The following is a 27950-nucleotide window of genomic DNA, read 5'->3' as shown; positions in this document are numbered from 1 at the left end:
CTCTCTCCTCCCTCTTACTGTGTGATCGATAACTCTCTCCTCCCTCTTAATTTGTGACCGATAGCTCTCTCCTCCCTCTTACTGTGTGATCGATAACTCTCTCCTCTTATTGTGTGATCGATAACTCTCTCCTCTTACTGTGTGATCGAAAACTCTTTCCTCCCTCTTACTTTGTGATCGATAACTCTCTCCTCTCTCTTACTGTGTGATCAATAACTCTCTCCTCTTACTTTGTGATCGATAACTCTCTCCTCCCTCTTACTGTCAGATCGGTAACTCTCTCCTCTCTCTTACTGTGTGATCAATAACTCTCTCCTCTTACTGTGTGATCGATAACTCTCTCCTCTTACTATGTGATCGAAAACTCTTTCCTCCCTCTTACTGTGTGATCGATAACTCTCTCCTCTTACTATGAGATCGATAACTCTCCCCTCTTACTGTGTGATCGATAACCTCTCCTCCCTGTTACTGTGCGATCGATAACTCTCTCCTCTCTCTTACTGTGTGAACGATAACTCTCCTCCCTCTTACTGTGTGTTCGATACCTCTCTCCTCCTTCTTACTGTGTGATCGACAACTCTCTCCTCCTTCTTTCTGTGTGATCGATAACTCTCTCCTCTATGTTACTGTGTGATCGATAACTCTCTCCTCTTACTGTATGATCGATAACTCTCTCCTCTTACTGTGTGATCGAAAACCCTTTCCTCCCTCTTACTGTGTGATCGATAACTCCCTCCTCTTACTGTTTGATCGATAACTCTCTCCTCCCACTTACTATGTGATCGATAACTCTCTCCTCTTACTGTGTGATCGATAACTCTCTCCTCCCTCTTACTGTGAGATCGATAACTCTCTCCTCTCTCTTATTGTGTGATCGATAACTCTCTCCTCCCTTTTACTGTGTGATTGAAAACTCTCTCCTCCTTCTTTCTGTGTGATCGATAAGTCTCTCCTCTCTCTTACTGTGTGATCGCTAACTCTCTCCTCTTACTTTGTGATCGATAACTCTCTCCCCATCTTACTGTGTGTCCGATAACTCACTCCTCTTACTGTGTGATCAATTACTCTCTCCTCCCTCTTACTGTGTGATCGATAACTCTCTCCTCTTAGTGTGCGATCGATAACTCTCTTCTCTTACTGTGTGATCGACAACTCTCTCCTCCTTCTTTCTGTGTGATCGATAACTCTCTCCTCTCTGTTACTGTGTGATCGATAACTCTCTCCTCTTACTGTGTGATCGATAACTCTCTCCTCCCTCTTACTGTGTGATCGATAACTCTCTCCTCCCTCTTACTGTGTGATCGATAACTCTCTCCTCCCTCTTACTGTGTGACCGATAGCTCTCTCCTCCCTCTTACTGTGTGATCGATAACTCTCTCCTCTTACTGTGTGATCGATACCTCTCTCCTCCCTCTTACTGTGAGATCAATAACTCTATCCTCCCTCTTACTTTGTGATCGATAACTCTCTCCTCTTACTGTGTGATCGATAACTCTCTCCTCTTACTGTGTGATCGAAAACTCTTTCCTCCCTCTTACTTTGTGATCGATAACTCTCTCCTCTCTCTTACTGTGTGATCAATAACTCTCTCCTCTTACTTTGTGATCGATAACTCTCTCCTCCCTCTTACTGTCAGATCGATATCTCTCTCCTCTCTTAATGTGTGATCAATAACTCTCTCCTCTTACTGTGTGATCGATAACTCTCTCCTCTTACTATGTGATCGAAAACTCTTTCCTCCCTCTTACTTTGTGATCGATAACTCTCTCCTCTTACTGTGAGATCGATAACACTCTCCTCTTACTGTGTGATCAATAACCTCTCCTCCCTGTTACTGTGCGATCGATAACTCTCTCCTCTCTCTTACTGTGTGAACGATAACTCTCCTCCCTCTTACTGTGTGTTCGATAACTCTCGCCTCCTTCTCACTGTGTTATCGATAACTCTCTCCTCCTTGTTACTTTGCGTTCGATAACTCTCCCCTCATACTGTGTGATCGATAACTCTCTCCTCTCTCTTACTGTGTGATCGATAACTCTCTCCTCTCTCTTACTGTGTGTCCGATTACTCTCTCCTCTTACTGTGTGATCGATAACTCTCTCCTCTTACTGTGCGATCGATAACTCTCTTCTCTTACTGTGTGATTGATAACTCTCTCCTCCTTCTTTCTGTGTGATCGATAAGTCTCTCCTCTCTGTTACTGTGTGATCGATACCTCTCTCCTCCCTCTTACTCTGAGATCGATAACTCTATCCTCCCTCTTACTTTGTGATCGATAACTCTCTCCTCTTACTGTGTGATCGATAACTCTCTCCTCTTACTATGTGATCGAAAACTATTTCGTCCCTCTTACTGTGTGATCGATAACTCTCTCCTCTTACTGTGAGATCGATAACTCTCTCCTCTTACTGTGTGATCGATAACTCTCTCCTCCCTGTTACTGTACGATCGATAACTCTCTCCTCTCTCTTAATGTGTGATTGATAACTCTCTCCTCTTACTGTGTGATCAATAACTCTCTCCTCTTACTGTGTGATCGATAACTCTCTCCTCTTACTTATGATCGAAAACTCTTTCCTCCCTCTTACTTTGTGATCGATAACTCTCTCCTCTTACTGTGAGATCGATAACACTCTCCTCTTACTGTGTGATCAATAACCTCTCCTCCCTGTTACTGTGCGATCGATAACTCTCTCCTCTCTCTTACTGTGTGAACGATAACTCTCCTCCCTCTTACTGTGTGTTCGATAACTCTCTCCTCCTTCTCACTGTGTGATCGATAACTCTCTCCTCCTTGTTACTTTGCGTTCGATAACTCTCCCCTCATACTGTGTGATCGATAACTCTCTCCTCTCTCTTACTGTGTGATCGATAACTCTCTCCTCTCTCTTACTGTGTGTCCGATTACTCTCTCCTCTTACTGTGTGATCGATAACTCTCTCCTCTTACTGTGCGATCGATAACTCTCTTCTCTTACTGTGTGATTGATAACTCTCTCCTCCTTCTTTCTGTGTGATCGATAAGTCTCTCCTCTCTCTGACTGTGTGATCGCTAACTCTCTCCTCTTACTTTGTGATCGATAACTCTCTCCCCCTCTTACTGTGTGTCCGATAACTCACTCCTCTTACTGTGTGATCAATTACTCTCTCCTCCCTCTTACTGTGTGATCGATAACTCTCTCCTCTTAGTGTGCGATCGATAACTCTCTTCTCTTACTGTGTGATCGACAACTCTCTCCTCCTTCTTTTTGTGTGATCGATAACTCTCTCCTCTCTGTTACTGTGTGATCGATAACTCTCTCCTCTTACGGTGTGATCGACAACTCTCTCCTCTTACCGTGTGATCGAAAACCCTTTCCTCCCTCTTACTGTGTGATCGATAACTCTCACCTCTTACTGTGTGATCGATAACTCTCTCCTCCCTCTTACTGTGTGATCGATAACTCTCTCCTCTTACTGTGTGGTCGATAACTCTCTCCTCCCTCTTACTGTGTGATCGATAACTCTATCCTCCCTCTTACTGTGTGATCGATAACTCTCTCCTCTTACTTTGTGATCGATAACTCTCTCCTCTCTCTTACTGTGTGATCGATAACTCTCTCCTCCCTCTTACTGTGAGATCGATAACTCTATCCTCCGTCTTACTGTGTGATCGATAACTCTCTCCTCTTACTTTGGGATCGATAACTCTCTCCTCTCTCTTACTGTGTGATCGATAACTCTCTCCTCTTACTTTGTGATCGATAACTCTCTCCTCTCTCTTACTGTGTGATCGATAACTCTCTCCTCCCTCTTACTTTGTGATCGATAACTGTCTCCTCCCTCTTACTGTGTTATCGATAGCTCTCTCCTCCCTCTTACTGTGTGATCGATAACTCTCTCCTCTTACTGTGTGATCGATACCTCTCTCCTCCCTCTTACTCTGAGATCGATAACTCTATCCTCCCTCTTACTTTGTGATCGATAACTCTCTCCTCTTACTGTGTGATCGATAACTCTCTCCTCTTACTATGTGATTGAAAACTATTTCGTCCCTCTTACTGTGTGATCGATAACTCTCTCCTCTTACTGTGAGATCGATAACTCTCTCCTCTTACTGTGTGATCGATAACTCTCTCCTCCCTGTTACTGTACGATCGATAACTCTCTCCTCTCTCTTAATGTGTGATTGATAACTCTCTCCTCTTACTGTGTGATCAATAACTCTCTCCTCTTACTGTGTGATCGATAACTCTCTCCTCTTACTTATGATCGAAAACTCTTTCCTCCCTCTTACTTTGTGATCGATAACTCTCTCCTCTTACTGTGAGATCGATAACACTCTCCTCTTACTGTGTGATCAATAACCTCTCCTCCCTGTTACTGTGCGATCGATAACTCTCTCCTCTCTCTTACTGTGTGAACGATAACTCTCCTCCCTCTTACTGTGTGTTCGATAACTCTCTCCTCCTTCTCACTGTGTTATCGATAACTCTCTCCTCCTTGTTACTTTGCGTTCGATAACTCTCCCCTCATACTGTGTGATCGATAACTCTCTCCTCTCTCTTACTGTGTGATCGATAACTGTCTCCTCTCTCTTACTGTGTGTCCGATTACTCTCTCCTCTTACTGTGTGATCGATAACTCTCTCCTCTTACTGTGCGATCGATAACTCTCTTCTCTTACTGTGTGATTGATAACTCTCTCCTCCTTCTTTCTGTGTGATCGATAAGTCTCTCCTCTCTCTGACTGTGTGATCGCTAACTCTCTCCTCTTACTTTGTGATCGATAACTCTCTCCCCCTCTTACTGTGTGTCCGATAACTCACTCCTCTTACTGTGTGATCAATTACTCTCTCCTCCCTCTTACTGTGTGATCGATAACTCTCTCCTCTTAGTGTGCGATCGATAACTCTCTTCTCTTACTGTGTGATCGACAACTCTCTCCTCCTTCTTTCTGTGTGATCGATAACTCTCTCCTCTCTGTTACTGTGTGATCGATAACTCTCTCCTCTTACTGTGTGATCGATAACTCTCTCCTCTTACTGTGTGATTGAAAACCCTTTCCTCCCTCTTACTGTGTGATCGATAACTCTCTCCTCTTACTGTGTGATCGATAACTCTCTCCTCCCTCTTACTGTGTGATCGATAACTCTCTCCTCTTACTGTGTGATCGATAACTCTCTCCTCCCTCTTACTGTGAGATCGATAACTCTATCCTCCCTCTTACTGTGTGATCGATAACTCTCTCCTCTTACTTTGTGATCGATAACTCTCTCCTCTCTCTTACTGTGTGATCGATAACTCTCTCCTCCCACTTACTGTGAGATCGATAACTCTATCCTCCCTCTTACTTTGTGATCGATAACTCTCTCCTCTTACTTTGTGATCACTAACTCTCTCCTCTCTCTTACTGTGTGAACGATAACTCTCTCCTCTTACTGTGCGATCGATAACTCTCTTCTCTGACTGTGTGATTGATAACTCTCTCCTCCTTCTTTCTGTGTGATCGATAAGTCTCACCTCTCTGTTACTGTGTGATCGATACCGCTCTCCTCCCTCTTACTCTGAGATCGATAACTCTATCCTCCCTCTTACTTTGTGATCGATAACTCTCTCCTCTTACTGTGTGATCGATAACTCTCTCCTCTTACTATGTTATCGAAAACTATTTCGTCCCTCTTACTGTGTGATCGATAACTCTCTCATCTTACTGTGAGATCGATAACTCTCTCCTCTTACTGTGTGATCGATAACTCTCTCCTCCCTGTTACTGTACGATCGATAACTCTCTCCTCTCTCTTAATGTGTGATTGATAACTCTCTCCTCTTACTGTGTGATCAATAACTCTCTCCTGTTACTGTGTGATCGATAACTCTCTCCTCTTACTTATGATCGAAAACTCTTTCCTCCCTCTTACTTTGTGATCGATAACTCTCTCCTCTTACTGTGAGATCGATAACACTCTCCTCTTACTGTGTGATCAATAACCTCTCCTCCCTGTTACTGTGCGATCGATAACTCTCTCCTTTCTCTTACTGTGTGAACGATAACTCTCCTCCCTCTTACTGTGTGTTCGATAACTCTCTCCTCCTTCTCACTGTGTGATCGATAACTCTCTCCTCCTTGTTACTTTGCGTTCGATAACTCTCCCCTCATACTGTGTGATCGATAACTCTCTCCTCTCTCTTACTGTGTGATCGATAACTCTCTCCTCTCTCTTACTGTGTGTCCGATTACTCTCTCCTCTTACTGTGTGATCGATAACTCTCTCCTCTTACTGTGCGATCGATAACTCTCTTCTCTTACTGTGTGATTGATAACTCTCTCCTCCTTCTTTCTGTGTGATCGATAAGTCTCTCCTCTCTCTGACTGTGTGATCGCTATCTCTCTCCTCTTACTTTGTGATCGATAACTCGCTCCCCCTCTTACTGTGTGTCCGATAACTCACTCCTCTTACTGTGTGATCAATTACTCTCTCCTCCCTCTTACTGTGTGATCGATAACTCTCTCCTCTTAGTGTGCGATCGATAACTCTCTTCTCTTACTGTGTGATCGACAACTCTCTCCTCCTTCTTTCTGTGTGATCGATAACTCTCTCCTCTCTTTTACTGTGTGATCGATAACTCTCTCCTCTTACTGTGTGATCGATAACTCTCTCCTCTTACTGTGTGATTGAAAACCCTTTCCTCCCTCTTACTGTGTGATCGATAACTCTCTCCTCTTACTGTGTGATCGATAACTCTCTCCTCCCTCTTACTGTGTGATCGATAACTCTCTCCTCTTACTGTGTGATCGATAACTCTCTCCTCCCTCTTACTGTGAGATCGATAACTCTATCCTCCCTCTTACTGTGTGATCGATAACTCTCTCCTCTTACTTTGTGATCGATAACTCTCTCCTCTCTCTTACTGTGTGATCGACAACTCTCTCCTCCCACTTACTGTGAGATCGATAACTCTATCCTCCCTCTTACTTTGTGATCGATAACTCTCTCCTCTTACTTTGTGATCACTAACTCTCTCCTCTCTCTTACTGTGTGAACGATAACTCTATCCTCCCTCTTACTGTGTGATCGATAACTCTCTCCTCCCTCTTACTGTGTGATCGATAACTCTCTCCTCCCTCTTAATTTGTGACCGATAGCTCTCTCCTCCCTCTTACTGTGTGATCGATAACTCTCTCCTCTTATTGTGTGATCGATAACTCTCTCCTCTTACTGTGTGATCGAAAACTCTTTCCTCCCTCTTACTTTGTGATCGATAACTCTCTCCTCTCTCTTACTGTGTGATCAATAACTCTCTCCTCTTACTTTGTGATCGATAACTCTCTCCTCCCTCTTACTGTCAGATCGGTAACTCTCTCCTCTCTCTTACTGTGTGATCAATAACTCTCTCCTCTTACTGTGTGATCGATAACTCTCTCCTCTTACTATGTGATCGAAAACTCTTTCCTCCCTCTTACTGTGTGATCGATAACTCTCTCCTCTTACTATGAGATCGATAACTCTCCCCTCTTACTGTGTGATCGATAACCTCTCCTCCCTGTTACTGTGCGATCGATAACTCTCTCCTCTCTCTTACTGTGTGAACGATAACTCTCCTCCCTCTTACTGTGTGTTCGATACCTCTCTCCTCCTTCTTACTGTGTGATCGACAACTCTCTCCTCCTTCTTTCTGTGTGATCGATAACTCTCTCCTCTATGTTACTGTGTGATCGATAACTCTCTCCTCTTACTGTATGATCGATAACTCTCTCCTCTTACTGTGTGATCGAAAACCCTTTCCTCCCTCTTACTGTGTGATCGATAACTCCCTCCTCTTACTGTTTGATCGATAACTCTCTCCTCCCACTTACTATGTGATCGATAACTCTCTCCTCTTACTGTGTGATCGATAACTCTCTCCTCCCTCTTACTGTGAGATCGATAACTCTCTCCTCTCTCTTATTGTGTGATCGATAACTCTCTCCTCCCTTTTACTGTGTGATTGAAAACTCTCTCCTCCTTCTTTCTGTGTGATCGATAAGTCTCTCCTCTCTCTTACTGTGTGATCGCTAACTCTCTCCTCTTACTTTGTGATCGATAACTCTCTCCCCATCTTACTGTGTGTCCGATAACTCACTCCTCTTACTGTGTGATCAATTACTCTCTCCTCCCTCTTACTGTGTGATCGATAACTCTCTCCTCTTAGTGTGCGATCGATAACTCTCTTCTCTTACTGTGTGATCGACAACTCTCTCCTCCTTCTTTCTGTGTGATCGATAACTCTCTCCTCTCTGTTACTGTGTGATCGATAACTCTCTCCTCTTACTGTGTGATCGATAACTCTCTCCTCCCTCTTACTGTGTGATCGATAACTCTCTCCTCCCTCTTACTGTGTGATCGATAACTCTCTCCTCCCTCTTACTGTGTGACCGATAGCTCTCTCCTCCCTCTTACTGTGTGATCGATAACTCTCTCCTCTTACTGTGTGATCGATACCTCTCTCCTCCCTCTTACTGTGAGATCAATAACTCTATCCTCCCTCTTACTTTGTGATCGATAACTCTCTCCTCTTACTGTGTGATCGATAACTCTCTCCTCTTACTGTGTGATCGAAAACTCTTTCCTCCCTCTTACTTTGTGATCGATAACTCTCTCCTCTCTCTTACTGTGTGATCAATAACTCTCTCCTCTTACTTTGTGATCGATAACTCTCTCCTCCCTCTTACTGTCAGATCGATATCTCTCTCCTCTCTTAATGTGTGATCAATAACTCTCTCCTCTTACTGTGTGATCGATAACTCTCTCCTCTTACTATGTGATCGAAAACTCTTTCCTCCCTCTTACTGTGTGATCGATAACTCTCTCCTCTTACTATGAGATCAATAACTCTCTCCTCTTACTGTGTGATCGATAACCTCTCCTCCCTGTTACTGTGCGATCGATAACTCTCTCCTCCCTCTTACTGTGTGTTCGATACCTCTCTCCTCCTTCTTACTGTGTGATCGACAACTCTCTCCTCCTTTCTGTGTGATCGATAACTCTCTCCTCTATGTTACTGTGTGATCGAATACTCTCTCCTCTTACTGTATGATCGATAACTCTCTCCTCTTACTGTGTGATCGAAAACCCTTTCCTCCCTCTTACTGTGTGATCGATAACTCCCTCCTCTTACTGTGTGATCGATAACTCTCTCCTCCCTCTTACTGTGAGATCGATAACTCTATCTTCCCTCTTACTGTGTGATCGAAAACCCTTTCCTCCCTCTTACTGTGTGATCGATAACTCCCTCCTCTTACTGTGTGATCGATAACTCTCTCCTCCCTCTTACTGTGAGATCGATAACTCTATCTTCCCTCTTACTGTGTGATTGAAAACTCTCTCCTCCTTCTTTCTGTGTGATCGATAAGTCTCTCCTCTCTCTTACTGTGTGATCGCTAACTCTCTCCTCTTACTTTGTGATCGATAACTTTCTCCCCCTCTTACTGTGTGTCCGATAACTCTCTCCTCTTAATGTGTGATCGATTACTCTCTCCTCCCTCTTACTGTGCGATCGATAACTCTCTCCTCTTACTGTGCGATCGATAACTCTCTTCTCTTACTGTGTGATCGATAACTCTCTCCTCCTTTCTGTAAGATCGATAACTCTCTCCTCTCTGTTAATATGTGATCGATAACTCTCTCCTCTTACTGTGTGATCGATAACTCTCTCCTCTTACTATGTGATCGAAAACTATTTTGTCCCTCTTACTGTGTGATCGATAACTCTCTCCTCTTACTGTGAGATCGATAACTCTCTCCTCTTACTGTGTGATCGATAACTCTCTCCTCCCTGTTACTGTGCTATCGATAACTCTCTCCTCTCTCTTACTGTGTGATCAATAACTCTCTCCTCTTACTGTGTGATCGATAACTCTCTCCTCTTACTTGTGATCGAAAACTCATTCCTCCCTCTTACTGTGTGATCGATAACTCTCTCCTCTTACTGTGAGATCGATAACATTCTCCGCTTACTGTGTGATCGATGACCTCTCCTCCCTGTTACTGTGCGATCGATAACTCTCTCCTCTCTCTTACTGTGTGAACGATAACTCTCCTCCCTCTTACTGTGTGTTTGATAACTCTCCCCTCTACTGTGTGATCGATAACTCTCTCCTCTCTCTTACTGTGTGATCGATAACTCTCTCCTCTCTCTTACTGTGTGTCCGATAACTCTCTCGTCTCACTGTGTGATCGATAATCCTCTCCTCTTACTGTGCAATCGATAACTCTCTCCTCCTTCTTTCTGTGTGATCGATAACTCTCTCCTCTCTGTTGCTGTGTGATCGATAACTCTCTCCTCTTACTTTGTGATCGATTACTCTCTCCTCCCTCTTACTGTGTGATCGATAAGTCTCTCCTCTTAGTGTGCGATCGATAACTCTCTTCTCTTACTGTGTGATCGAGAACTCTCTCCACCTTCTTTCTGTGTGATCGATAACTCTCTCCTCTCTGTTGCTGTGTGATCGATAACTCTCTCCTCTTACTTTGTGATCGAGAACTTTCTCCTCCCTGTTACTGTGTGATCGATAACTCTCTCCTCTTACTGTGTGATCGAAAACTCTTTCCTCCCTCTTACTGTGTGATCGATAACTCTCTCCTCTTACTGTGTGATCGATAACTCTCTCCTCTTACTTTGTGATCGATAACTCTCTCCTCTCTCTTACTGTGTGATCGATTACTCTATCCTCCCTCTAACTGTGTGATCGATAACTCACTCCTCTTACTGTGTGAACGATAACTCTCTCCTCCCTCTTACTGTGTGATCGATAACTCTCTCCTCCCTCTTACTGTGTGATCGATAACTCTCTCCTCTTACTGTGTGATCGATAACTCTCTCCTCCCTCTTACTGTGAGATCGATAACTCTATCCTCCCTCTTACTGTGTGATCGATAACTCTCTCCTCTTACTGTGCGATCGATAACTCTCGCCTCCCTCTTACTGTCAGATCGATAACTCTCTCCTCTCTCTTACTGTGTGATCAATAACTCTCTCCTCTTACTGTGTGATCGATAACTCTCTCCTCTTACTGTGTGATCGAAAACTCTTTCCACCCTCTTACTGTGTGATCGATAACTCGCTCCTCTTACTGTGTGATCGATAACCTCTCCTCCCTGTTACTGTGCGATCGATAACTCTCTCCTCTCTCTTACTGTGTGAACGATAACTCTCCTCCCTCTTACTGTGTGTTCGATACCTCTCTCCTCCTTCTCACTGTGTGATCGATAACTCTCACCTCCTTCTCACTGTGTGATCGATAACTCTCTCCTACTTAATACTGTGCGTTCTATAAGTCTTCCCTCTTACTGTGTGATCGATAACTCTCTCCTCTCTCTTAATGTGTGATCGATAACTCTCTCCTCTCTCTTACTGTGTGTCCGATAACTCTCTCCTCTTACTGTGTGATCGATTACTCTCTCCTCCCTCTTACTGTGCGATCGATATCTCTCTCCTCTTACTGTGCGATCGATAACTCTGTTCTCTTACTGTGTGATTGATAAGTCTCTCCTCTTACTTTGTGATCGATAACTCTCTCCCCCTCTTACTCTGTGTCCGATAACTCTCTCCTCTTGCTGTGTGATCGATTACTCTCTCCTCCCTCTTACTGGGCGGTCGATAACTCTCTCCTCTTACTGTGCGATCGATAACTATCTTCTCTTACTGTGTGATCGATAACTCTCTCCTCCTTCTTTCTGTACGATCGATAACTCTCTCCTCTCTGTTACTGTGTGATCGATATCTCCCTCCTCTCACTGTGTGAACGAATACTATTTCGTGCCTCTTACTGTGTGATCGATAACTCTCTCCTCTTCCTGTGAGCTCGATAACTCTCTCCTCTAACTGTGTGATTGATAACTCTCTCCTCCCTCTTACTGTGTGAACGATAACTCTCTCCTCGTACTGTGTGATCGATAACTCTCTCTTCTCACTGTGTGAGGGATAACTCTCTCCTCTTATTGTGTGGTCGATAACTCTCTCCTCTTACTGTGAGCTCGATAGCTCTCTCCTCCCTCTTACTGTGAGATCGATAACTCTATCCTCCCTCTTACTGTGTGATCGATAACTCTCTCCTCCCTCTTACTGTGTGATCGATAACTCTCTCCTCTTACTGTGTGATCGATAACTCTCTCCTCCCTCTTACTGTGAGATCGATAACGCTATCCTCCCTCTTACTGTGTGATCGATAACTCTCTCCTCCCTCTTACTGTGTGATCGATAACTCTTTCCTCTTACTGTGTGATCGATAACTCTCTCCTCCCTCTTACTGTGAGATTGATAACTCTCTCCTCTTACTTTGTGATCGATAACTCTCTCCTCCCTCTTACTGTCAGATCGATAACTCTCTCCTCTCTCTTACTGTGTGATCAATAACTCTCTCCTCTTACTGTGTGATCGATAACTCTCTCCTCTTACTATGTGATCGAAAACTCTTTCCTCCCTCTTACTGTGTGATCGATAACTCTCTCCTCTTACTATGAGATCGATAACTCTCTCCTCTTACTGTGTGATCGATAACCTCTCCTCCCTGTTACTGTGCGATCGATAACTCTCTCCTCTCTCTTACTGTGTGAACGATAACTCTCCTCCCTCTTACTGTGTGTTCGATACCTCTCTCCTCCTTCTTACTGTGTGATCGACAACTCTCTCCTCCTTCTTTCTGTGTGATCGATAACTCTCTCCTCTATGTTACTGTGTGATCGATAACTCTCTCCTCTTACTGTATGATCGATAACTCTCTCCTCTTACTGTGTGATCGAAAACCCTTTCCTCCCTCTTACTGTGTGATCGATAGCTCCCTCCTCTTACTGTGTGATCGATAACTCTCTCCTCCCTCTTACTGTGTGATCGATAACTCTCTCCTCTTACTGTGTGTTCGAGAACTCTCTCCTCCCTCTTACTGTGTGATCGATAACTCTCTCCTCTTACTGTGTGTTCGAGAACTCTCTCCTCCCTCTTACTGTGTGATCGATAACTCTCTCCTCTTACTGTGTGATCGATAACTCTCTCCTCCCTTTTACTGTGTGATCGATAACTCTCTCCTCCTTCTTTCTGTGTGATCGATAAGTCTCTCCTCTCTCTTACTGTGTGATCGCTAACTCTCTCCTCTTACTTTGTGATCGATAACTCTCTCCCCCTCTTACTGTGTGTCCGATAACTCTCTCCTCTGAATGTGTGATCGATTACTCTCTCCTCCCTCTTACTGTGCGATCGATAACTCTCTCCTCTTACTGTGCGATCGATAACTCTCTTCTCTTACTGTGTGATCGATAACTCTCTCCTCCTTTCTGTAAGATCGATAACTCTCTCCTCTCTGTTACTATGTGATCGATAACTCTCTCCTCTTACTGTGTGATCGATAACTCTCTCCTCTTACTATGTGATCGAAAACTATTTTGTCCCTCTTACTGTGTGATCGATAACTCTCTCCTCTTACTGTGAGATCGATAACTCTCTCCTCTTACTGTGTGATCGATAACTCTCTCCTCCCTGTTACTGTGTGATCGATAACTCTCTCCTCTTACTGTGAGATCGATAACTCTCTCCTCTTACTGTGTGATCGATAACTCTCTCCTCCCTGTTACTGTGTGATCGATAACTCTCTCCTCCCTGTTGCTGTGTGATCAATAACTCTCTCCTCTTACTGTGTGATCGATAACTCTCTCTTACTTCTGATCGAAAACTCTTTCCTCCCTCTTACTGTGTGATCGATAACTCTCTCCTCTTACTGTGAGATCGATAACACTCTCCGCTTACTGTGTGATCGATGACCTCTCCTCCCTGTTACTGTGCGATCGATAACTCTCTCCTCTCTCTTACTGTGAGAGCGATAACTCTCCTCCCTCTTACTGTGTGTTTGATAACTCTCCCCTCTTACTGTGTGATCGATAACTCTCTCCTCTCTCTTACTGTGTGATCGATAACTCTCTCCTCTCTCTCACTGTGTGTCCGATAACTCACTCCTCTTACTGTGCGATCGATAACTCTCTCCTCTTACTGTGCGATCGATAACTCTCATCTCTTACTGTGTGATTGATAACTCTCTCCTCCTTCTTTCTGTGTGATCGATAAGTCTCTCCTCTCTCCTACTGTGTGATCGCTAACTCTCTCCTCTTACTTTGTGATCGATAACTCTCTCCCCCTCTTACTGTGTGTCCGATAACTCTCTCCTCTAACTGTGTGATCGATTACTCTCTCCTCCCTCTTACTGTGTGATCGATAAGTCTCTCCTCTTAGTGTGCGATCGATAACTCTCTTCTCTTACTGTGTGATCGACAACTCTCTCCTCCTTCTTTCTGTGTGATCGATAACTCTCTCCTCTCTGTTGCTGTGTGATCGATATCTCTCTCCTCTTACTGTGTGATCGATAACTCTCTCCTCTTACTTTGTGATCGAGAACTTTCTCCTCCCTCTTACTGTGTGATCGATAACTCTCTCCTCTCTCTTACTCTGTGATCGATAACTCTCTCCTCTTACTGTGTGATCGAAAACTCTTTCCTCCCTCTTTGCTGTATGATCGAAAACTCTCTCCTCTTACTGTGTGATCGAAAACTCTCTCCTCTTACTTTGTGATCGAAAACTCTCTCCTCTCTCTTACTGTGTGATCGATTACTCTATCCTCCCTCTAACTGTGTGATCGATAACTCTCTCCTCTTACTGTGTGAACGATAACTCTCTCCTCCCTCTTACTGTGTGATCGATAACTCTCTTCTCCCTCTTACTGTGTGATCGATAACTCTCTCCTCCCTCTTACTGTGTGATCGATAACTCTCTCCTCTCTCTTACTGTGTGATCGATAACTCTCTCCTCTCTCTCACTGTGTGTCCGATAACTCACTCCTCTTACTGTGCGATCGATAACTCTCTCCTCTTACTGTGCGATCGATAACTCTCATCTCTTACTGTGTGATTGATAACTCTCTCCTCCTTCTTTCTGTGTGATCGATAAGTCTCTCCTCTCTCCTACTGTGTGATCGCTAACTCTCTCCTCTTACTTTGTGATCGATAACTCTCTCCCCCTCTTACTGTGTGTCCGATAACTCTCTCCTCTTACTGTGTGATCGATTACTCTCTCCTCCCTCTTACTGTGTGATCGATAAGTCTCTCCTCTTAGTGTGCGATCGATAACTCTCTTCTCTTACTGTGTGATCGACAACTCTCTCCTCCTTCTTTCTGTGTGATCGATAACTCTCTCCTCTCTGTTGCTGTGTGATCGATAACTCTCTCCTCTTACTGTGTGATCGATAACTCTCTCCTCTTACTTTGTGATCGAGAACTTTCTCCTCCCTCTTACTGTGTGATCGATAACTCACTCCTCTCTCTTACTCTGTGATCGATAACTCTCTCCTCTTACTGTGTGATCGAAAACTCTTTCCTCCCTCTTGCTGTATGATCGAAAACTCTCTCCTCTTACTGTGTGATCGAAAACTCTCTCCTCTTACTTTGTGATCGATAACTCTCTCCTCTCTCTTACTGTGTGATCGATTACTCTATCCTCCCTCTAACTGTGTGATCGATAACTCTCTCCTCTTCCTGTGTGAACGATAACTCTCTCCTCCCTCTTACTGTGTGATCGATAACTCTCTTCTCCCTCTTACTGTGTGATCGATAACTCTCTCCTCCCTCTTACTGTGTGATCGATAACTCTCTCCTCCCTCTTACTGTGCGATCGATATCTCTCTCCTCTTACTGTGCGATCGATAACTCTGTTCTCTTACTGTGTGATTGATAACTCTCTCCTCCTTCTTTCTGTGTGATCGATAAGTCTCTCCTCTCTCCTACTGTGTGATCGCTAACTCTCTCCTCTTACTTTGTGATCGATAACTCTCTCCCCCTCTTACTCTGTGTCCGATAACTCTCTCCTCTTACTGTGTGATCGATTACTCTCTCCTCCCTCTTACTGTGCGGTCGATAACTCTCTCCTCTTACTGTGTGATCGATAACTCTCTCCTCTTACTGTGTGATCGATAACTCTCTCCTCCCTCTTACTGTGTGATCGATAACTCTCTTCTCTTACTGTGTGATCGAAAACTCTTTCCTCCCTCTTACTGTGTGATCGATAACTCTCTCCTCTTACTGTGTGATGGAAAACTCTTTCCTCCCTCTTACTGTGTGATCGATAACTTTCTCCTCTTACTGTGTGATCGATAACCTCTCCGCCCTGTTACTGTGCGATCGATAACTCTCTCCTCTCTCTTACTGTGTGAACGATAACACTCCTCCCTCTTACTGTGTGTTCGATACCTCTCTCCTCCTTCTCACTGTGTGATCGATAACTCTCTCCTCCTTCTCACTGTGTGATCGATATAACTCTTCTACTTGTTACTATGCGTTCGATAACTCTCCCCTCTTACTGTGTGATCGATAACTCTCTCCTCTCTCTTACTGTGTGATCGATAACTCTCTCCTCTCTCTTACTGTGTGAACGATAACTCTCCTCCCTCTTACTGTGTGTTCGATACCTCTCTCCTCCTTCTTACTGTGTGATCGACAACTCTCTCCTCCTTCTTTCTGTGTGATCGATAACTCTCTCCTCTATGTTACTGTGTGATCGATAACTCTCTCCTCTTACTGTATGATCGATAACTCTCTCCTCTTACTGTGTGATCGAAAACCCTTTCCTCCCTCTTACTGTGTGATCGATAACTCCCTCCTCTTACTGTGTGATCGATAACTCTCTCCTCCCTCTTACTGTGTGATCGATAACTCTCTCCTCTTACTGTGTGATCGATAACACTCTCCTCCCTCTTACTGTGAGATCGATAACTCTATCTTCTCTCTTACTGTGTGATCGAAAACTCTCTCCTCTTACTTTGTGATCGATAACTCTCTCCTCTCTCTTACTGTGTGATCGATAACTCTCTCCTCCCTGTTACTGTGTGATTGAAAACTCTCTCCTCCTTCTTTCTGTGTGATCGATAAGTCTCTTCTCTCTCCTACTGTGTGATCGCTAACTCTCTCCTCTTACTTTGTGATCGATAACTCTCTCCCCCTCTTACTCTGTGTCCGATAACTCTCTCCTCTTACTGTGTGATCGATTACTCTCTCCTCCCTCTTACTGTGCGGTCGATAACTCTCTCCTCTTACTGTGTGATCGATAACTCTCTCCTCTTACTGTGTGATCGATAACTCTCTCCTCCCTCTTACTGTGTGATCGATAACTCTCTTCTCTTACTGTGTGATCGAAAACTCTTTCCTCCCTCTTACTGTGTGATCGATAACTCTCTCCTCTTACTGTGTGATGGAAAACTCTTTCCTCCCTCTTACTGTGTGATCGATAACTTTCTCCTCTTACTGTGTGATCGATAACCTCTCCGCCCTGTTACTGTGCGATCGATAACTCTCTCCTCTCTCTTACTGTGTGAACGATAACACTCCTCCCTCTTACTGTGTGTTCGATACCTCTCTCCTCCTTCTCACTGTGTGATCGATAACTCTCTCCTCCTTCTCACTGTGTGATCGATATAACTCTTCTACTTGTTACTATGCGTTCGATAACTCTCCCCTCTTACTGTGTGATCGATAACTCTCTCCTCTCTCTTACTGTGTGATCGATAACTCTCTCCTCTCTCTTACTGTGTGAACGATAACTCTCCTCCCTCTTACTGTGTGTTCGATACCTCTCTCCTCCTTCTTACTGTGTGATCGACAACTCTCTCCTCCTTTTTTCTGTGTGATCGATAACTCTCTCCTCTATGTTACTGTGTGATCGATAACTCTCTCCTCTTACTGTATGATCGATAACTCTCTCCTCTTACTGTGTGATCGAAAACCCTTTCCTCCCTCTTACTGTGTGATCGATAACTCCCTCCTCTTACTGTGTGATCGATAACTCTCTCCTCCCTCTTACTGTGTGATCGATAACTCTCTCCTCTTACTGTGTGATCGATAACACTCTCCTCCCTTTTACTGTGAGATCGATAACTCTATCTTCTCTCTTACTGTGTGATCGAAAACTCTCTCCTCTTACTTTGTGATCGATAACTCTCTCCTCTCTCTTACTGTGTGATCGATAACTCTCTCCTCCCTGTTACTGTGTGATTGAAAACTCTCTCCTCCTTCTTTCTGTGTGATCGATAAGTCTCTCCTCTCTCTTACTGTGTGATCGCTAACTCTCTCCTCTTACTTTGTGATCGATAACTCTCTCCCCCTCTTACTGTGTGTCCGATAACTCTCTCCTCTTAATGTGTGATCGATTACTCTCTCCTCCCTCTTACTGTGCGATCGATAAGTCTCTCCTCTTAGTGTGCGATCGATAACTCTCTTCTCTTACTGTGTGATCGACAACTCTCTCCTCCTTGTTTCTGTGTGATCGATAACTCTCTCCTCTCTGTTGCTGTGTGATCGATAACTCTCTCCTCTTACTTTGTGATCGAGAACTTTCTCCTCCCTCTTACTGTGTGATCGATAACTCTCTCCTCTCTCTTACTCTGTGATTGATAACTCTCTCCTCTTACTGTGTGATCGAAAACTCTTTCCTCCCTCTTACTGTGTGATCGATAACTCTCTCCTCTTACTGTGTGATCGATAACTCTCTCCTCTTACTTTGTGATCGATAACTCTCTCCTCTCTCTTACTGTGTGATCGATTACTCTATCCTCCCTCTAACTGTGTGATCGATAACTCTCTCCTCTTACTGTGTGAACGATAACTCTCTCCTCCCTCTTACTGTGTGATCGATAACTCTCTTCTCCCTCTTACTGTGTGATCGATAACTCTCTCCTCCCTCTTACTGTGTGATCGATAACTCTCTCCTCCCTCTTACTGTGCGATCGATATCTCTCTCCTCTTACTGTGCGATCGATAACTCTGTTCTCTTACTGTGTGATTGATAACTCTCTCCTCCTTCTTTCTGTGTGATCGATAAGTCTCTCCTCTCTCCTACTGTGTGATCGCTAACTCTCTCCTCTTACTTTGTGATCGATAACTCTCTCCCCCTCTTACTCTGTGTCCGATAACTCTCTCCTCTTACTGTGTGATCGATTACTCTCTCCTCCCTCTTACTGTGCGGTCGATAACTCTCTCCTCTTACTGTGTGATCGATAACTCTCTCCTCTTACTTTGTGATCGAGAACTCTCTCCTCCCTCTTACTGTGTGATCGATAACTCTCTCCCCCTCTTACTCTGTGTCTGTTAACTCTCTCCTCTTACTATGTGATCGATTACTCTCTCCTCCCTCTTACTGTGCGATTGATAACTCTCTCCTCTTACTGTGCGATCGATAACTCTCTTCTCTTACTGTGTGATCGATAACTCACTCCTCCTTCTTTCTGTACGATCGATAACTCTCTTCTCTCTGTTACTGTGTGATCGATATCTCCCTCCTCTCACTGTGTGAACAAAAACTATTTCGTCCCTCTTACTGTGTGATCGATAACTCCCTCCTCTTACTGTGAGATCAATAATCTCTCCTCTTACTGTGTGATCGATAACTATTTCGTCCCTCTTACTGTGTGATTGATAACTCTCTCCTCTTACTGTGAGATCAATAACTCTCTCCTCTTACTGTGCGATCGATAACTCTCTCCTCCCTATGACTGTGTGAACGATTACTCTCTCCTCTTACTGTGTGATCGATAACTCTCTCCTCCCTCTTACTGTCAGATCGATAACACTATCCTCCCTCTTACTGTTTGATCGATAACTCTCTCCTCTTACTTTGTCATCGATAAATCTCTCCTCCCTCTTACTGTCAGATCGATAACTCTCTCCTCTCTCTTACTGTGTGATCAATAACTCTCTCCTCTTACTGTGTGATCGATAACTCTCTCTTCTTACTGTGTGAACGATAACTCTCTCCTCTTACTGTGAGATCGATAACTCTCTCCTCCCTCTTACTGTGTGATCGATAACTCTCTCCTCTTACTGTGTGATCGATAACTCTCTCCTCCCTCTTACTGTGAGATCGATAACTCTCTCCTCCCTCTTACTGTGTGATCGATAACTCTCTCCTCTTACTGTGTGATCGATAACTCTCTCTTCCCTCTTACTGTGAGATCGATAACTCTATCCTCCCTCTTACTGTGTGATCGATAACTCTCTCCTCCCTCTTACTGTGTGATCGATAACTCTCTCCTCTTACTGTGTGATCGATAACTCTCTCCTCCCTCTTACTGTGAGATCGATAACTCTCTCCTCCCTCTTACTGTGTGATCGATAACTCTCTCCTCTTACTGTGTGATCGATAACTCTCTCCTCCCTCTTACTGTGTGATCGATAACTCTCTCCTCTTACTGTGTGATCGAAAACTCTTTCCTCACTCTTACTGTGTGATCGATAACTCTCTCCTCTTACTGTGTGATCGAAAACTCTTTCCTCCCTCTTACTGTGTGATCGATAACTCTCTCCTCTTACTGTGTGATCGATAACCTCTCCTCCCTGTTACTGTGCGATCGATAACTCTCTCCTCTCTCTTACTGTGTGAACGATAACACTCCTCCCTCTTACTGTGTGTTCGATACCTCTCTCCTCCTTCTCACTGTGTGATCGATAACTCTCTCCTCCTTCTCACTGTGTGATCGATATAACTCTTCTAAATGTTACTGTGCGTTCGATAACTCTCCCCTCTTACTGTGTGATCGATAACTCTCTCCTCTCTCTTACTGTGTGATCGATAACTCTCTCCTCTCTCTTAATGTGTGTCCGATAACTCTCTCCTCTTACTGTGTGATCGATAACTCTCTCCTCCTTCTTTCTGTGTGATCGATAAGTCTCTCCTCTCTCCTGCTGTGTGATCGCTAACTCTCTCCTATTACTTTGTGATCGATAACTCTCTCCCCCTCTTACTCTGTGTCTGATAACTCTCTCCTCTTACTATGTGATCGATTACTCTCTCCTCCCTCTTACTGTGCGATCGATAACTCTCTCCTCTTACTGTGCGATCGATAACTCTCTTCTCTTACTGTGTGATCGATAACTCTCTCCTCCTTCTTTCTGTACGATCGATAACTCTCTTCTCTCTGTTACTGTGTGATCGATATCTCCCTCCTCTCACTGTGCGAACGAAAACTATTTAGTCCCTCTTACTGTGTGATCGATAACTCTCTCCTCTTACTGTGAGATCAATAACTCTCTCCTCTTACTGTGTGATCGATAACTATTTCGTCCCTCTTACTGTGTGATTGATAACTCTCTCCTCTTACTGTGAGTTCAATAACTCTCCTCAAACTGTGTGATCGATAACTCTCTCCTCCCTATTACTGTGTGAATGATAACTCTCTCGTCTTACTGTGTGATCGAGAACTCTCTCCTCCCTCTTACTGTCAGATCGATAACTCTATCCTCCCTCTTACTGTTTGATCGATAACTCTCTCCTCTTACTTTGTCATCGATAAATCTCTCCTCCCTCTTACTGTCAGATCGATAACTCTCTCCTCTCTCTTACTGTGTGATCAATAACTCTCTCCTCTTACTGTGTGATCGATAACTCTCTCCTCGTACTGTGTGATCGATAACTCTCTCCTATTACTGTGTGATCGAAAACTTTTTCCTCCCTCTTACTGTGTGATCGATATCTCTCTCCTCTGACTGTGAGATCGATAACTCTCTCCTCTTACTGTGTGATTGATAACCTCTCCTCCCTGTTACTGTGCGATCGATAACTCTCTCCTCCTTCTCACTGTGTGATCGATAACTCTCTCCTACTTGTTACTGTGCGTTCGATAACTCTCCCCTCTTACTGTGTGATCGATAACTCTCTCCTCTCTCTTACTGTGTGATCGATAACTCTCTCCTCTCTCTTACTGTGTGTCCGATAACTCTCTCCTCTTACTGTGTGATCGATAACTCTCTCCTCCTTCTTTCTGTGTGATCGATAAGTCTCCCCTCTCTCCTGCTGTGTGATCGCTAACTCTCTCCTATTACTTTGTGACCGATAACTCTCTCCCCCTCTTACTCTGTGTCTGATAACTCTCTCCTCTTACTATGTGATCGATTACTCTCTCCTCCCTCTTACTGTGCGATCGATAACTCTCTCCTCCCTCTTACTGTCAGATCGATAACACTATCCTCCCTCTTACTGTTTGATCGATAACTCTCTCCTCTTACTTTGTCATCGATAAATCTCTCCTCCCTCTTACTGTCAGATCGATAACTCTCTCCTCTCTCTTACTGTGTGATCAATAACTCTCTCCTCTTACTGTGTGATCGATAACTCTCTCTTCTTACTGTGTGAACGAAAACTATTTCGTCCCTCTTACTGTGTTATCGATAACTCTCACCTCTTACTGAGTGAACGATAACTCTCTCCTCTTACTGTGAGATCGATTACTCTATCCTCCCTCTTACTGTGTGATCGATAACTCTCTCCTCTTACTGTGTGATCGATAACTCTCTCCTCCCTCTTACTGTGTGATCGATAACTCTCTCCTCCCTCTTACTGTGTGATCGATAACTCTCTCCTCTTACTGTGTGATCGATAACTCTCTCTTCCCTCTTACTGTGAGATCGATAACTCTATCCTCCCTCTTACTGTGTGATCGATAACTCTCTCCTCCCTCTTACTGTGTGATCGATAACTCTCTCCTCTTACTGTGTGATCGATAACTCTCTCCTCCCTCTTACTGTGAGATCGATAACTCTCTCCTCCCTCTTACTGTGTGATCGATAACTCTCTCCTCTTACTGTGTGATCGATAACTCTCTCCTCCCTCTTACTGTGTGATCGATAACTCTCTCCTCTTACTGTGTGATCGAAAACTCTTTCCTCACTCTTACTGTGTGATCGATAACTCTCTCCTCTTACTGTGTGATCGAAAACTCTTTCCTCCCTCTTACTGTGTGATCGATAACTCTCTCCTCTTACTGTGTGATCGATAACCTCTCCTCCCTGTTACTGTGCGATCGATAACTCTCTCCTCTCTCTTACTGTGTGAACGATAACACTCCTCCCTCTTACTGTGTGTTCGATACCTCTCTCCTCCTTCTCACTGTGTGATCGATAACTCTCTCCTCCTTCTCACTGTGTGATCGATATAACTCTTCTAAATGTTACTGTGCGTTCGATAACTCTCCCCTCTTACTGTGTGATCGATAACTCTCTCCTCTCTCTTACTGTGTGATCGATAACTCTCTCCTCTCTCTTACTGTGTGTCCGATAACTCTCTCCTCTTACTGTGTGATCGATAACTCTCTCCTCCTTCTTTCTGTGTGATCGATAAGTCTCTCCTCTCTCCTGCTGTGTGATCGCTAACTCTCTCCTATTACTTTGTGATCGATAACTCTCTCCCCCTCTTACTCTGTGTCTGATAACTCTCTCCTCTTACTATGTGATCGATTACTCTCTCCTCCCTCTTACTGTGCGATCGATAACTCTCTCCTCCCTCTTACTGTGCGATCGATAACTCTCTCCTCTTACTGTGCGATCGATAACTCTCTTCTCTTACTGTGTGATCGATAACTCTCTCCTCCTTCTTTCTGTACGATCGATAACTCTCTTCTCTCTGTTACTGTGTGATCGATATCTCCCTCCTCTCACTGTGCGAACAAAAACTATTTAGTCCCTCTTACTGTGTGATCGATAACTCTCTCCTCTTACTGTGAGATCAATAACTCTCTCCTCTTACTGTGTGATCGATAACTATTTCGTCCCTCTTACTGTGTGATTGATAACTCTCTCCTCTTACTGTGAGTTCAATAACTCTCTCCTCAAACTGTGTGATCGATAACTCTCTCCTCCCTATTACTGTGTGAATGATAACTCTCTCGTCTTACTGTGTGATCGAGAACTCTCTCCTCCCTCTTACTGTCAGATCGATAACTCTATCCTCCCTCTTACTGTTTGATCGATAACTCTCTCCTCTTACTTTGTCATCGATAAATCTCTCCTCCCTCTTACTGTCAGATCGATAACTCTCTCCTCTCTCTTACTGTGTGATCAATAACTCTCTCCTCTTACTGTGTGATCGATAACTCTCTCCTCTTACTGTGTGATCGATAACTCTCTCCTATTACTGTGTGATCGAAAACTTTTTCCTCCCTCTTACTGTGTGATCGATATCTCTCTCCTCTGACTGTGAGATCGATAACTCTCTCCTCTTACTGTGTGATTGATAACCTCTCCTCCCTGTTACTGTGCGATCGATAACTCTCTCCTCCTTCTCACTGTGTGATCGATAACTCTCTCCTACTTGTTACTGTGCGTTCGATAACTCTCCCCTCTTACTGTGTGATCGATAACTCTCTCCTCTCTCTTACTGTGTGATCGATAACTCTCTCCTCTCTCTTACTGTGTGTCCGATAACTCTCTCCTCTTACTGTGTGATCGATAACTCTCTCCTCCTTCTTTCTGTGTGATCGATAAGTCTCCCCTCTCTCCTGCTGTGTGATCGCTAACTCTCTCCTATTACTTTGTGACCGATAACTCTCTCCCCCTCTTACTCTGTGTCTGATAACTCTCTCCTCTTACTATGTGATCGATTACTCTCTCCTCCCTCTTACTGTGCGATCGATAACTCTCTCCTCTTACTGTGCGATCGATAACTCTCTTCTCTTACTGTGTGATCGATAACTCTCTCCTCCTTCTTTCTGTACGATCGATAACTCTCTTCTCTCTGTTACTGTGTGATCGATATCTCCCTCCTCTCACTGTGTGAACGAAAACTATTTCGTCCCTCTTACTGTGTGATCGATAACTCTCTCCTCCCTCTTACTGTCAGATCGATAACTCTATCCTCCCTCTTACTGTTTGATCGATAACTCTCTCCTCTTACTTTGTCATCGATAAATCTCTCCTCCCTCTTACTGTCAGATCGATAACTCTCTCCTCTCTCTTACTGTGTGATCAATAACTCTCTCCCCTTACTGTGTGATCGATAACTCTCTCCTCTTACTGTGTGATCGATAACTCTCTCCTATTACTGTGTGATCGAAAACTTTTTCCTCCCTCTTACTGTGTGATCGATATCTCTCTCCTCTGACTGTGAGATCGATAACTCTCTCCTCTTACTGTGTGATTGATAACCTCTCCTCCCTGTTACTGTGCGATCGATAACTCTCTCCTCCTTCTCACTGTGTGATCGATAACTCTCTCCTACTTGTTACTGTGCGTTCGATAACTCTCCCCTCTTACTGTGTGATCGATAACTCTCTCCTCTCTCTTACTGTGTGATCGATAACTCTCTCCTCTCTCTTACTGTGTGTCCGATAACTCTCTCCTCTTACTGTGTGATCGATAACTCTCTCCTCCTTCTTTCTGTGTGATCGATAAGTCTCTCCTCTCTCCTGCTGTGTGATCGCTAACTCTCTCCTATTACTTTGTGACCGATAACTCTCTCCCCCTCTTACTCTGTGTCTGATAACTCTCTCCTCTTACTATGTGATCGATTACTCTCTCCTCCCTCTTACTGTGCGATCGATAACTCTCTCCTCTTACTGTGCGATCGATAACTCTCTTCTCTTACTGTGTGATCGATAACTCTCTCCTCCTTCTTTCTGTACGATCGATAACTCTCTTCTCTCTGTTACTGTGTGATCGATATCTCCCTCCTCTCACTGTGTGAACGAAAACTATTTCGTCCCTCTTACTGTGTGATCGATAACTCTCTCCTCCCTCTTACTGTCAGATCGATAACTCTATCCTCCCTCTTACTGTTTGATCGACAACTCTCTCCTCTTACTTTGTCATCGATAAATCTCTCCTCCCTCTTACTGTCAGATCGATAACTCTCTTCCCCTCTTACTGTGTGATCAATAAATCTCTCCTCTTACTGTGTGATCGATAACTCTCTCCTCTTACTGTGTGAACGAAAACTATTTCGTCCCTCTTACTGTGTGATCGATAACTCTCACCTCTTACTGAGTGAACGATAACTCTCTCCTCTTACTGTGAGATCGATTACTCTATCCTCCCTCTTACTGTGTGATCGATAACTCTCTCCTCTTACTGTGTGATCGATAACTCTCTCCTCCCTCTTACTGTGTGATCGATAACTCTCTCCTCCCTCTTACTGTGTGATCGATAACTCTCTCCTCTTACTGTGTGATCGATAACTCTCTCTTCCCTCTTACTGTGAGATCGATAACTCTATCCTCCCTCTTACTGTGTGATCGATAACTCTCTCCTCCCTCTTACTGTGTGATCGATAACTCTCTCCTCTTACTGTGTGATCGATAACTCTCTCCTCCCTCTTACTGTGAGATCGATAACTCTCTCCTCCCTCTTACTGTGTGATCGATAACTCTCTCCTCTTACTGTGTGATCGATAACTCTCTCCTCCCTCTTACTGTGTGATCGATAACTCTCTCCTCTTACTGTGTGATCGAAAACTCTTTCCTCCCTCTTACTGTGTGATCGATAACTCTCTCCTCTTACTGTGTGATCGAAAACTCTTTCCTCCCTCTTACTGTGTGATCGATAACTCTCTCCTCTTACTGTGTGATCGATAACCTCTCCTCCCTGTTACTGTGCGATCGATAACTCTCTCCTCTCTCTTACTGTGTGAACGATAACACTCCTCCCTCTTACTGTGTGTTCGATACCTGTCTTCTCCTTCTCACTGTCTGATCGATAACTCTCTCCTCCTTCTCACTGTGTGATCGATATAACTCTTCTACTTGTTACTGTGCGTTCGATAACTCTCCCCTCTTACTGTGTGATCGATAACTCTCTCCTCTCTCTTACTGTGTGATCGATAACTCTCTCCTCTCTCTTACTGTGTGTCCGATAACTCTCTCCTCTTACTGTGTGATCGATAACTCTCTCCTCCTTCTTTCTGTGTGATCGCTAAGTCTCTCCTCTCTCCTGCTGTGTGATCGCTAACTCTCTCCTATTACTTTGTGATCGATAACTCTCTCCCCCTCTTACTCTGTGTCTGATAACTCTCTCCTCTTACTATGTGATCGATTACTCTCTCCTCCCTCTTACTGTGTGATCGATAACTCTCTCCTCTTACTGTGCGATCGATAACTCTCTTCTCTTACTGTGTGATCGATAACTCTCTCCTCTTTCTTTCTGTACGATCGATAACTCTCTTCTCTCTGTTACTGTGTGATCGATATCTCCCTCCTCTCACTGTGCGAACGAAAACTATTTAGTCCCTCTTACTGTGTGATCGATAACTCTCTCCTCTTACTGTGAGATCAATAACTCTCTCCTCTTACTGTGTGATCGATAACTATTTTGTCCCTCTTACTGTGTGATTGATAACTCTCTCCTCTTACTGTGAGTTCAATAACTCTCTCCTCTTACTGTGTGATCGATAACTCTCTCCTCCCTATTACTGTGTGAACGATAACTCTCTCCTCTTACTGTGTGATCGAGAACTCTCTCCTCCCTCTTACTGTCAGATCGATAAATCTATCCTCCCTCTTACTGTTTGATCGATAACTCTCTCCTCTTACTTTGTCATCGATAAATCTCTCCTCCCTCTTACTGTCAGATCGATAACTCTCTCCTCTCTCTTACTGTGTGATCAATAACTCTCTCCTCTTACTGTGTGATCGATAACTCTCTCCTCTCACTGTGTGATCGATAACTCTCTCCTATTACTGTGTGATCGAAAACTTTTTCCTCCCTCTTACTGTGTGATCGATATCTCTCTCCTCTGACTGTGAGATCGATAACTCTCTCCTCTTACTGTGTGATTGATAACCCCTCCTCCCTGTTACTGTGCGATCGATAACTCTCTCCTCCTTCTCACTGTGTGATCGATAACTCTCTCCTACTTGTTACTGTGCGTTCGATAACTCTCCCCTCTTATTGTGTGATCGATAACTCTCTCCTCTCTCTTACTGTGTGATCGATAACTCTCTCCTCTCTCTTACTGTGTGTCCGATAACTCTCTCCTCTTACTGTGTGATCGATAACTCTCTCCTCCTTCTTTCTGTGTGATCGATAAGTCTCTCCTCTCTCCTGCTGTGTGATCGCTAACTCTCTCCTATTACTTTGTGACCGATAACTCTCTCCCCCTCTTACTCTGTGTCTGATAACTCTCTCCTCTTACTATGTGATCGATT

The 27950-nt window shown here is 44.1% G+C and overlaps 1 protein-coding gene across 3 annotated transcripts in view; it reads left to right on the top strand.

Moving 5' to 3' along the window:
- Positions 1-27950, top strand: part of LOC140402446 (homeobox protein Meis1-like) — a 742827-nt gene that overhangs the window by 354185 nt on the left and 360692 nt on the right. The gene's annotated exons all lie outside the window — the stretch shown is intronic.

This window comes from Scyliorhinus torazame, chromosome 25 (genome assembly GCF_047496885.1).
Source record: "Scyliorhinus torazame isolate Kashiwa2021f chromosome 25, sScyTor2.1, whole genome shotgun sequence".
Lineage (NCBI taxonomy): Eukaryota > Metazoa > Chordata > Chondrichthyes > Carcharhiniformes > Scyliorhinidae > Scyliorhinus > Scyliorhinus torazame.
This window is presented reverse-complemented; position numbering and strand designations above follow the sequence as displayed.